This window comes from Papaver somniferum, chromosome 7 (genome assembly GCF_003573695.1).
Source record: "Papaver somniferum cultivar HN1 chromosome 7, ASM357369v1, whole genome shotgun sequence".
In the NCBI taxonomy this organism is placed as follows: Eukaryota; Viridiplantae; Streptophyta; class Magnoliopsida; order Ranunculales; family Papaveraceae; genus Papaver; species Papaver somniferum.
In genome coordinates, this window is record NC_039364.1 from 239,731,097 (window position 1) to 239,744,278 (window position 13,182).

A 13,182-nucleotide genomic window follows, 5' to 3' on the forward strand; every position below is an offset into this window, starting at 1 on the left:
CTTCTCGAGTATCATCCATACCTCCTGGAGTTATACCAAAAGGGTACGGAATGCTAATATTACCACATGTGGCTTGACAACCAGGCTTTGTCTCGCCGAATGCAGCAACTGACGAAGCCAAAGTTAGCCGGCAGGAAAGTTGGATTACCAAGAGCCTCCATAGAAACATATTTTGAGCGAGCTAAAATACTAATTGCTTTTGTTATCTAGCTTTAGAGTAAGAGATGCATCCATAGACATATATAACATCTTAAATAGCATACTGTAGAATGCATACAGTTGACATTTCGCGTACTTTGATACAGTCTAATGCATATAAAAGTACATCAATCATTTGTAATAATATATAACCTAACTTGCACCAAAACATAGACATCAACTACACCAAGATTCTAAAACAAGGTCCTTTTCTTCCTATCCATAACCAATCAAGAATGTTTATAATTAGAAAAAACTGCGATTATTGGCAATCATGTCTGTTTCTGTTGTTGCTCAACATTTCAACTTTTAACTACTTTGACATAAAACTTATTATTCCACTGAAGTTAAGGTCTGTTTCCAAAATGTCAACCTCATCTACCCTGCCACCTATAAACAACGAAATTTGACTTTAAAACTTGATGTCATATGCATCTATTCTTATCCAATCATCGTCAGCTAAATTGCTAATGGAGGGTCAGATCTCGTGCAGAAACGTACCACCGGACTGAATATATTTGCTTTGAAAGATGTAGTTGCAGGAAATCGAAGTGAACATTTATTAATCTCTTCCAATTGGATACAAAGTAATCAAACCCTAACTTGGGAAGCAAATAAACTTTCTCTCTCCTAATATCTTGTCTAACTCTCCAAAAAGCTCTCTCCAATACAAGGTCGCTCAGCTCTTTACATAGGGATTTACATAGTGGATGACAGCTAAGAAAACCTTTATTTTCGGATTTGTCGTGCGTTAATAACGCACGCTTACATTGACTCTTATCGCACAGACTCTATAACATCGCATGATTCTTCACACTTTACTCGTGATTAAGCTGACGTCATGTAATGCGTCATTTGGATAAGCAGTATGCGATCGTCTTCTCTCAATCTTGATGATCATTATTCCGCATGTTTAACTAGTGTGCGGTATTTTGTATCTACATTTTGCCTCTTCTCATGTCGTTTCTTTGGAAAAGAATGCGATATGAGGAACTCCAATTTATGTTGCCGCACCTGTTCACCTTTTCGTATTCTTTTCTGCCGACATATTTCCCTGATTTAGGCATGACAGCTTATACGCGTCTTTTCAACAATTCATTATCTGATACGTCTGTCATGTGCCTTCTTGAGTGATTGCTCTCATCCTTGTGCTGGGTGCCTTAATAGCCTTGTAGCTAGTGGGTAGTTGGTGGTGTCGACTATCCTTTGAGATCACGACAGGTGTAGGGACTGTATTCATCCATTGACTTTGTATTCTCTTCCCTTCCATTTTTTCATTTAAGCTGTAATAACCTGGATTGGTGTTTAGCTATGAAATTAATGAAGTTGTAGTTGGCTGCTCCGGCAGAGTTACTGATTTTTCTAATCAAATTCCGATTCAATTATTTCTTTCTTGTACTAGAACAGTACAATTAGTATCTAGACCCGTTCTTTCCTTCACTCAATCATGGTGGTTCCTACTTGCAAAGATCTACATGATACTAACACCAGACAGCAGGTAGAACTCGATTCCTTACATTCAAAAGTTAACAATATCGCCTTACAAATCACGTCTACCGCTACAAAAGATGATTTACAGTCACTCAAGCTAGAAATAGAGAATGGGTTTCAAGCTCAGCTGGATAAATTTTTTTCTCATCAGGATCTTAATAATCGAAATGAAACTGAGAATCGAGGATCTAATTCTGGTGGTCATCACATGGCTGAGTCTCAATTCCAGATGAATTCCCGAGGTAGAAATTATCCACCTCCAATGCGTATGCCAAAGGTAGATTTCCCTCGTTTTGATGGTGACAATCCAAAGAGATGGTTGCAGAAATGCGAGTATTACTTTCAGATGAACGATCTTCCAGATAACACCAAAACTCGGCTAGCAGCTATACATATTGATGGGAAAGCATCTAAATGGTATGACAATTTCTGTCTCAACTAACCTCATATTTCTTGGAACTACTTCTGTGATAATATTTGTGCTCGTTTTGAAAATCCTGCAAATGATAATATTGTAGGCTTGTTCAATAATTTGACTCAACTAACCACGGTCGAAGCTTATTTTGAAGAATTTGAATACCTGAAAGCCTTGTTGCTAAGTGTTGATCCTGATTTTCCTGAGTCATACTACAAACTGGGATCATACAACCAAGCCACAGCCCCTTTGCTTCTCCAATTTTACTTGTCAAGAAGAAGGACAATTCCTGGAGATTTTGTGTAGATTACAGGAAATTAAACAGCCTCACCATCAAGGAAAAATTTCCTATACCTATAATTGATGATCTTCTAGATGAATTACATGGTTCAAAGTTCTTCACCAAAATTGATCTGAAATCAGGTTACCACCAAATCAGGGTGCACCCTAGTGACATTCATAAGACAGCTTTCAGAACCCATCATGGACATTTTGAATTTCAAGTCATGCCATTTGGCCTTACCAATGCTCCTTCCACCTTTCAATCTCTGATGAATTTTATCTTTCAAGAGCATCTTAGGAAATTTATCCTTGTCTTTTTTGATGACATTTTGACATATAGACGTACCCTAGAAGCTCACTTACTTCACTTACAAACCACCTTGGACATACTCAGATCCAATCATTTATCTGCCAATTTCTCTAAATGTTCTTTTGGACAACATGAAATAGATTATTTGGGTCATCTTATTACTGGCAATGGAGTCAAAGTAGACCCTGCCAAAATTTCAGCTATGGTGGACTGGCCTATTCCCACAACAATAAAAGGGGTGAGAGTTTTTTTAGGTCTCACAGGGTGTTACAGAAAATTTGTGAAGAATTATGGTCTTATCAGCAGACCATTAACTAAACTATTGAAGAAAGAGGCTTTTCATTGGTCTCCTGCAGCTACTACTGCATTCAATGCACTTAAGCTTGCCATGACCACTACTTCTGTGTTGGCATTACCTGATTTCAATAAACAGTTCACACTGGAAACTGATGCTTGTGACGCAGGGATTGGAGCTTTCCTAATGCAGGAAAATAGAGTCATTGCTTTCTACAGCAAGCCTTTGGGACCAAGAGATGCTGCCTTATCTACTTATGAGAAGGAACTTTTGGCCATAGTGCAAGTTGTTACTAGATGGAGACAGTACTTACAGGGTCAGAAATTTGTTATCAAAACTGATCATCAGAGTATACATTACTTCTTGGAGCAGAAGATTTCTACTGTCTTAGAACAAAAGTGGTTAATGAAGCTTCTTGGATTTGATTATGAAATTAAATACAAGAAAGGCTCTGAAAACAAGGTTGCAGATGCATTATCTAGGAAACCTCATGCACATCCACTATGCTACTCAATTACTTCTTCACAACCTGCATGGGCTCATGACATTATTGATAGTTATGCTTCAAACCCACAGGTACAGCACATTCTCACTCAACTTTCTAGCTCCCCTGCTGCTCCTTCTCAGTATTCTTACACTGATGGCTTATTAAGATACAAAGGGAGATTGTATGTGGGTACCTCTGCTAACACAAAGAATAAAATTTTGGAACCCCTACACTGCTCTGTTGTTGGGGGTCACTCTGGTATGCAAGCAACTTACAATAGAGTTAAAGCTTACTTCTTCTAGCCTGCAATGAAGAAGGATATCTTGTTATTTGTTTCAGCCTGTGATGTCTGCCAAAGACACAAATTCGAGCATCAATTTCCAGCTGGCTTACTTCAGCCCTTACCAATTCCTGATCATCCTTGGCAGCACATATCCATGGACTTCATTGAAGGGCTTCCCATGAGTGAAACGAAGTCTGTCATTCTGGTTGTAATGGACAGGATTACAAAGTACAGCCATTTAATTGGCCTTCATCACCCTTACACAGCTTCATCTGTTGTCATAGAGTTCATCTCCACTGTGTTTAAAATCCATGGTCTGCCTGCTTCAATTACTTCTGTCAGGGACAAGGTTTTCACAAGTCACTTTTGGCAGGACTTATTCACAGCTCTAGGAACTCAGCTGCAACTCAGTACTCCCTACCACCCACAAACTGATGCGCAGACTGAGAGAGTCAATGCTTGTCTGGAAAACTAGTTAAGATGCATGTGCAGTCACCAACCTAAGAAATGGCACATGTGGCTTCCATTAGCAGAGTGGTGGTACAACAACAATTATCACACAAGCCTGAATATGAGCCCCTTTCAAGCTCTTTATGGGTACATTCCTCCTCACCTAGCTTTTCCATCAACTACTATTACTTCTGCCATAGAGGTGGCATCTTACATTAAGCAGAGGGATATTATGCTTTCTCTCTTAAAAGACAACCTCCACAAGGCTCAAGAAAGAATGAATTTTTTTGCTGATCAAAAGAGGACTGAGAGGGTGTTTGAGGTGGGAGACAGGGTTTACCTTAAGCTACAACCTTACATACAAACATCAGTGGCATTGAGAAGAAACCTCAAACTAGCAGCTAAATTCTATGGGCCGTTCAAAGTGTTGCAAAGGATAGGAGATGTAGCTTACAAGTTGGAATTACCTCCAGAGGCTAGAATTCATCCCATTTTCCATGTCTCCCAACTGAAGAAGCAGGTTGGTTCCTTTATTATTCCTTTCCCAACTCTGCCAACTTTGGACACAGATGGACAAATCCTAGTTATTCCTGCAGCATCCCTGGACTCCGGAACCATCATTAGAGATGGAGTTTCTGTACCTCAACTTCTGATTAGGTGGACTAACGCTTCTGCAGCTGATGATACATGGGAAGACACAAAACACATAGCTCGTCATTTTCCGAAATTCAATCCTTGAGGAAAAGGATTTTCTGATGGAGAGGTTATTATCATGTGCCTTCTTGAGTGATTGCCCTCATCCTTGTGTTGGGTGCCTTAATAGCCTTGTAGCTAGTGGGTAGTTGTTGGTGTCGGCTATCCTTTGAGATCACGACAGGTGTAGGGATTGTATTCATCCATTTACTTTGTATTCTCTTCCCTTCCATTTTTTCATTTAAGCTGTAATAACCTGGATTGGTGTTTAGCTATGAAGTTATTGAAGTTGTAGTTGGCTGCTCCGGCAGAGTTACTGATTTTTCTAATCAAATTCCGATTCAATTATTTCTTTCGTGTACTAGAACAGTACAACATCTTTCGTAACCGCCTCTTCTTATCCGTTCACTTTCAATCATCGCATTAATGGGGTAATTATCTTGGGAATCGGGAGTAAATCTTTTATTTACTCTCGATCGTCTTCTCCTTTTCTCTTTTTACTCTCTTCCTTTTCTCTCTGCAACTATTACTTTCTTCTGCTATTGTTCCTTTGATTAAAACCTTTATGTTGTTCTTGTATCTTTGATTTAACCACCACCTTCTCCCATTCTTATCACTCTTTTTACTTTTTCACATCTAATCTTGAATGATTTGATCATCTGATTTTTGATTGATTTGATCATCTTTCTTTACCCTCATTCCCATACTTATAAAAATGGTTCTCCAAGCAGGATGGAAAATTCAAAGAGAATTCAATAGAATTCAAGCAGAATTTAAAGACAGAGGTTTTGCATTATCTATTCCTCCCAACTAAAAACCCACTTCTGCTCTCAACCTCAGATGGTTTTCACTTGATAATTGGAATGACCATAAGATCATCATTTCAGTCGGGCAAATTCTTGTTGGTCTTCCTATCCCTCTTTATAATTCTCATATTCCTTTATTTTACAGGATTCTTTCGGATGCGAGATTCTCGCGTGCAGTCTTCCAATTGACTGGTGATAGTATCAGAATTATGGTAGAATATGCTTGGCGTGCGGCCGGGTTAGAGTCCCTTTATCCCAAAAAGGTTAGAAAAGCTGAGTATGTGGATATAGAGATTAACCCCGAGGAGTATACAGTAGAGAATTTCTTCGCTTATTATAAGATTGTTATTATGAAGAACGAGTCCTAGGGTGTTCGACTACAAAGGAAAGACGGTGTCGCAGAAGAGAATAGGATTATGCGAGATGTCGATTTCCATGACACTGCTAATAATACTGCACGATACTCAAAGGACGGTCGCTGGAATGTTTTCCCCATCATTCTAAAAGGTCCTTACATTGCTGGTCTTCATGCTGATGGATCAATTAATTCTCTCCCTGAGGGTTTTCCCGCTTACAATCCTTGGGAATTCAAATGGACTGAGAGAGAAGTTGTGGTATGTTATTCATAACTTCGCTTATTTACTTTTCGCTTATTTATTTTTCATTATTCATTCCATTCCTCCTCTTATTAATCTTCTTGATTTCATATTGCCAAGTTGAAGAAGGATCTAAGGACTTATGGGAGACAGAGCACCTTGGAAGCGCTATGTTCGATCACTGATGAAGTAAGAAATACTTTTCTCTTATATTTTAACAATATTGTTTCCTCTGTTTCTTATCTTTATCTGTGTGGTAAGGTTGAAGCTGTAGAAGTCAGTGGTTCTGGTGAAGTTGTTGGCACTAAAGTCAAAGGTATAATTCGCAACAAGAAGACTACTTCTAAATCCTCTTCCAAGAATCCTTCAAAGAAGCGGAAAGCACCTTCTTCCTCTCCGTCAAGATCTCACTTTAGTGATGATGATGATACTCTTCTCGCTCAATCACATCTTCTATTGAGCAACTTTCTGGCATCTTTTCTGATTCCATGTCTTCAATTGGAAATGAGTCACTCCCTCGTACCTGCAATACCATTGCAAAAATATGCGATGCCCCTACTTTGGATGACGAATCCCTTCGCGGAGCTGCCTCATCATTGAGTCCAAGTTTTCAATATTCCCTTGGCTCTTTGGTAATCTCCATGCCTTCGCACCTTCTTTGATAATATATTTATGCTATCTATTCTTATGTTCATCCCGTGTTTTCGCAGATGGCCCGTGTGTCATATGTTATTTCTTCAGATTATCAGAGAAAACTTCGCAACCTTGAGGTTGAAATTAATAAACTCAAGACCCAAGTTTCAACTCATGAGAATGATGCATCTGATCTTCGCAAGAGGGGCGATAAATTAGAAGTTGAAGTGTCTACTTATAAGAATCACATCTCCGACCTTCAGAAGAGGAATGATCAATTAGTTGGTGCGTAATTCTTCATTTTTTCTGCCAATCTGTTTGTTCGTATCTTTGTTCTTTTTGTAATTATCTATTCTTGTAAAGATTTACAGCCGAACTGACGAGGCATCTTATTTATTTCACTCCCTTCATTCTCCTGTTGATGATGATATTCTCCTTGAGTATCTTAACGCTTGTCTTAATAACTTTGCTGATGACAAACTAAAATCCCTTTCTTTGGAGGAGCTCAAGGCGAAGTACCGACTTCTTAATATTGATCACAGAAGTGCTTTATCTACTAGTAATCGTTTTAAACGTCGCTTCTTGGAATCCAAAGAAAGGATTAAAGATTTAGAAGCTAGGATTAGTACTCTTATTACTGAGAAGGATGAAATTTCTCTTAGAGGTGCAAAAGCTTTGAAGGAATTTCAAGAGACCATCCTTCAAGTTCAAATAGAGCGTGATCTATCTATAAATGAGAAAGACGCACTTGTTGAACGAGGGAATTTGATCCGTTCCCGACTTCTTATAGAGAACGATGTTGAGTTTGAATGGGCTGCTAGGATTTTAGATAATGCCAGAAATGATTTAGCTGTAATTGTTAGTCTTGAATCTGATCATGTTGCATTGGTTAGAGATATCCTTTCTAAAAAAGAAGGTTGTTTATAATTCTTATTCCTTTGTTATTTCTTGATAAGGGTTCTTATGCGGTTTTTTTAACCTTCTTGTCTTTTCTTCACAGACGATGAGAAGGAATTCAGTGAGAAGATTGAGAGTCTGGAGGCGAAGTTTGCCGCTCGTGATTCTAAGTATCGCAGGCTCAAGAAAAAGCTCACTACAACCGTTTCCAACTTGAGTAATGATGTTGTTCGCGTTCATGATGCAGTTATTAAGAAAGTTTGTGCGGATCACGGCATTCCTCCTTCATCTTATAAATTCGCTGAAATTCCTCCAAATGAAGAAGATTCTGATATCTCTGACAGTGAAGGATAATATGAGTATGAGGATATTGAGGAGGAGGACAACGATTCTGAGGTTAACAAGATCAATGAAGAAGAAATGAATGGAAAATAGTTGATCTTTCTTTGCACTTGTAAATCTTTTACCAATTTCGTGTATATTAAACTTCTCCTGTGTAAACTCCTAAGAATTTTGAAGCTTTTTCAATGTATATTCTCCTTGTCTTGCACATGTATTTGTAGAAGTTGAACTATTGTTCTTTCTAACCTTCGGTCTTTCGGAGTTAATCCAATGTACATTTTTATGAGAGTGTTGTATTCATTAGCATGTGCGTGAGTCTACCATATGGAGGTGACTAATACTTCTCTATATTCTTGCATTCCCATACTTGCCTCTGTTAATCGTCTCAAGATGATTGGGGAAAGCACATGCAAAGATAACGCATATTAGGCCTCGGCGATGCGTTGTTTTACCCTTTGTATGTTTATTCATAATCACATCATTCCCATATCGGCAGCTTCTTCTCATATCTCCGCATATGTCTTCGCGTGATGCCTCATCCATATTCTTTACTATCCACCTTTCGCGCCCATACATTCGGACTATATAAATTTTTCATTTGGTTTTTCCTTATGGTATTGAATTTGTGCGTCTGATTTCTCTTACCTACAAAACAATATAAATTTATGTTCTATTTTCTCATGAGGTCTTATTTAGCCTTCCTAAGTAAAGGTCTTATTTTGCCCAAAATTTGATTTCGTTTTTGTGCGACGAGATCGCAGGCGGTTTTTACACTTTCATGCAATAACCCATTGATCTCGCCTTATCGTTTTATGGCATTGTTGCCACTGTAGGTTTTATTATCGCACAAATATGATAAGCCTTAATACTCCTGTGAGTAAAAAGCCTCATGATATTTGCGTCTTTGACACAATTCAGCTCCCTAATGGAGGGTGTCGTCCTTATATTCCCCCTGACTGCCCCTTCAAGGAAGTTTAACCCTACCGGGTTAGGGTGGGCTCCTCCCATCCAGTGATGCAACAATCAGTTGTTTTTGCAGCCTTTTATCCCTCTGCCGATATGGCTTATGGTTACAAGACCGCACCCTAAGAGAGGTTTCTTCGGACCGAGTGCATCATAGTAAAGACTTGTCAAGATCGGCCAGGTACGCTCCAGACGCCCCAGGCACTCTTGACTCAACCGTGTACCTCGACGCCTTGATCGAGTTTCTGCACTCCTTAGTAGAGAGCTTCTTACCTTAGTCTTTCAACTAAGTCGTTCTACCGGATGGGCTTTCGTTTCACCCCAAATCTCCATGACTCAGGCTCCAGGGTCGGTGTAGCTTTCACCTGAGCCATGTTATCTAGGTTTTCCCAATATGACGCGCTTAGGTCTTATTTTTGCCTCTTGTTGTATGCGGACTAGGGTGCACGCCATAATTGGATACCTAGCCTCCCTAATTAGAGGTTTTACGTCTTTAGCCTTCTATTAAGATCTTATTTTCGCCTTTTTGCATGACATTATCATAAAGGAATAATGATTTTCATTTGCATTCATATTCTTGATCAATACAATGTTTTCATCTTCTCCATTTACTTATTCGCCCAAATGATTACTATTTTCTAAATTATCTCATAACCAAGATGACTTGCCAGTCTCTTACATCTTCTGTACTTTATTGAGTTTGCATATGCTTTTTAATACATTTTCTCACATACGTTCTTCATTTTCTGATGTGCTACAACTATCCCACGGATCATATTTATGCAAGTACACTTGGTTCCAAAGCTCATCAGATGGTGCTCCTTCCTTCTCTCCTACTAATGCATACATCCCATTTACAACTACCTTCTTGACTCTGTATGGCCCTTCCCATTTGTTCTCTATTTGTCTCTTATTGTTTTTCTGATAAGGCGATTTTTGTCTCAATACCAAATCTCTTTTTTTGAATTTGCTCATGCTAACGCGTCCGCTTTCTTGCGCGGTTGTTATCTCCTTCACTGAAGTTGTTCTCATCTCATTTTCCTGGTTCACAGCATCCACCATTAATCGCTCACTTCTGTTGCTATCTTTTATATGTTGCTTCCAATTTCTTCGCTTGCTTACACGTTCTTCACATTTGTCGACATCAATAGCATGGCAAGTTTTTCCTTCATTTGGATCTCTTATGATTACTCCAACACCTTGAGGTAGTGGGAACTTTATGCATTGGTGGAAAGTTGAAGCCACTCCTAGAATACCATGCAACCATGGTCTTCCTATCAGAGCATTATAAGGTGATTCTACGTCAACAACGCAGAATACTATTTCTGTTGATATACTTCTTAAAGGAATTTGCATATCCACCTCTCTCTTTGGCTTGTTAGATATCCCGTGGAAACCATAAATTTTGTATGTTGAGGGGATTAATTCTTCATCTCTACCACCCATAATCTTGTATGTGTGATAAAACAGAATGTCAACTGAACTCCCAGGATCTATCAGTATTCTGTTTATAGCCCATGTGTTCGCATCCTCCTCTTTATCGTCATCATTCTTTACCTTTGAATTGATTTCTAACTTGACTACCAATGCGCTCTCATGATGTTCCCCTCCTCCTGGTTCGTCTTCTGCATTGAAGGAAATAGGCTGCTTCTGCCAATCTTTCAATGGTGATATTTTCGCGAGGTTGAGTATCTACTTTCCATCATTATCCCTCGCATAGACTCGGCTTAGGATATTATCATGGAAATCTTGTATGTTCTTGAATGAATGTATTATCGAATTACAATACAAATTCTTCGCCTTTGCTCCAACCTCTATCATATATGTATGCCTTCCTTCCTCTCTTTCTGCATGCTCCGCAGGTGGTGGTGGTGGTAGATTCTATGGTTTTTGAACTAATAAGTGATTTAATTTTCCATGATCAATCATTCTTAGTATGATTTTCTTAATGTTTCTACAGTTATTAGTTGTGTGTCCATGGAAACGATGATAGGCACAGAAGTCGTTACCCCTTCTCCCTACTGGCGGTTCATATCCCATATTTGGTGGTGCTGGTATTTCTTCCATCAAAATTATTGCTTCCCATATCTTCTCTTATTGCTTCCCAGATCTTCTCGATTGTGGTATTTAGATGCGGCATCTTTATGTGCTCCCAAACTACTCTGTTACTTCCTTGGCCTTGGTTATAATATTTCTTTCGTCCTCCATATCCTTCTGGATGGTAATCGAGTCTCTGAATCTTATTGTTTCCTCCGCGATTATTGAATTGTCTTTCTCTTTCAAATTCTTCTTGGTCACTACTTCCCGTTGCTATCAGTTTTTGTTCTTCTTCCACTATCTGCTTTCCTTTGCTCCCCTGAGATGTACTCGCGACAGCATTCGTTGTTCTTGGGAGCAGGTTATTGTTTCCTGCGTTTGTAATCGCCACTGGATAAGATTACATCTCTTTTTGGTTTTCTTCGAGAGCGATGTATTCCTCTTGATACTCGCGTAATTCTGCCATAGTTATCTCATCTTTTATCCTAAATATCTGGATATACAACAAATCAGTTGCGAATAGTGCATTGATGAAGGCTAATATGAGGCTTCTCTCATCTACTCTGTCGGCCATCTCACTGCACATGCTTCTCCATCGTGTGGTTAACTTCCGCAAACTTTTATTGGTTCTTCTATGTAAGCTGAACACTTTTTCTATCCCAGGTATTAACATATTATTGATGATGTAATTTCCTAGAAAGATGTTTTGTAAGTGATGAAATGATCGAATGGTACCCACTGGTAAACCTTCAAACCATTGCAGAGCTTCTCCAGTTAGGCTGGCAGGGAAATATTTACAGAGTACCGCATCGTTTGCTTCCCATTGCAAGAGAGATCTGCAGTAGGCTCTTATATGTTGCACCGCACATGTGTTTCCATCAAAGATGTTAGTAAACGCAGGGATATTACACTTAGGCATAATGACTGCACATTGTATTCGCCTAGCGAATGGTGTTCTTCCAGCTTCATCCAGTTATCGTCTGCCTCCCTCTCTTCGCGTGGATATCATTTCTCTCATCTCTGATAATTCTCTGAGAATTTCCTCATTCGTAATTTGGTCTTCATTTTGCTGCATAGGTGTTTTCAACCTCGCTTGCCTTATTTTGTTGTCATGATTATTCTGACGCGTATCTTCTTGTATCTCTCTTTATTCGGCTTCTTCTCTTCTTTGTCTGCGTCTTTATCTTTCATTCCTTGCATGTATCTGTGCGATGTTATATCTTGCAGCTTCTTCTTCGCGTTCATGTTGATCTCTTATCATTTCTCTTCCTTGCAGTATGATTCTTCCTTGTTCTTCATCATCTTCCTCATATTGGACATGGTGAACGCGATGTCTCTCGCCATGTCGTTCGCGTATATTGCCTCTGCTATCTTCTCTTGTGCGATACTCTTCGCCGTGTTGTACATACCGGTCCTCAACTGGTTGTTGTTCTATGCGATGTTCACCGCGTACATCTTGCAAGTCGTCATTTATATGGAAGTTTTCAGCAATATTATCCAAAGGTGACGCTTGTATAATACTTCTTCTACCAGATTAGTTACGCCTGGATGTATTCCTGTTTTTTCTTGACCTCGAACTTGCTTGTGTGGTGCTTCTTGATCTCTGCTCTTGCAATCTTATATTTTCTTCTCTTAACTCATTATTCTGGCGCGTCAAATTCGCATGCTCTTCATCTTCTCTCCTTCTTTATGCAATCAACCTTTGTCGAAGTTCCTCAATTTTGATTTCTTCTTCATTTCCTTCCATTAATCTTGGAGCTCCACTTCTTTCCTCTTCTTCTTCTGTTGAATCTGTATTTGCGGTATGAACGCTTACTCTACCATAATCGATAACATTTTCTTGTACTGGATCGTTTTGAATATGAGTTTGAGCATGACCTCCTCTATTATTTCTTGATCGCATTCTTGAGGATTCGGTGATTTCGCTCCTTCTTCTTCCAACGATTCTTCTACTCCTCCTAATTGTTATTGCTTGTTCTGCTGCAGTTGTTTGTCTCACCATCT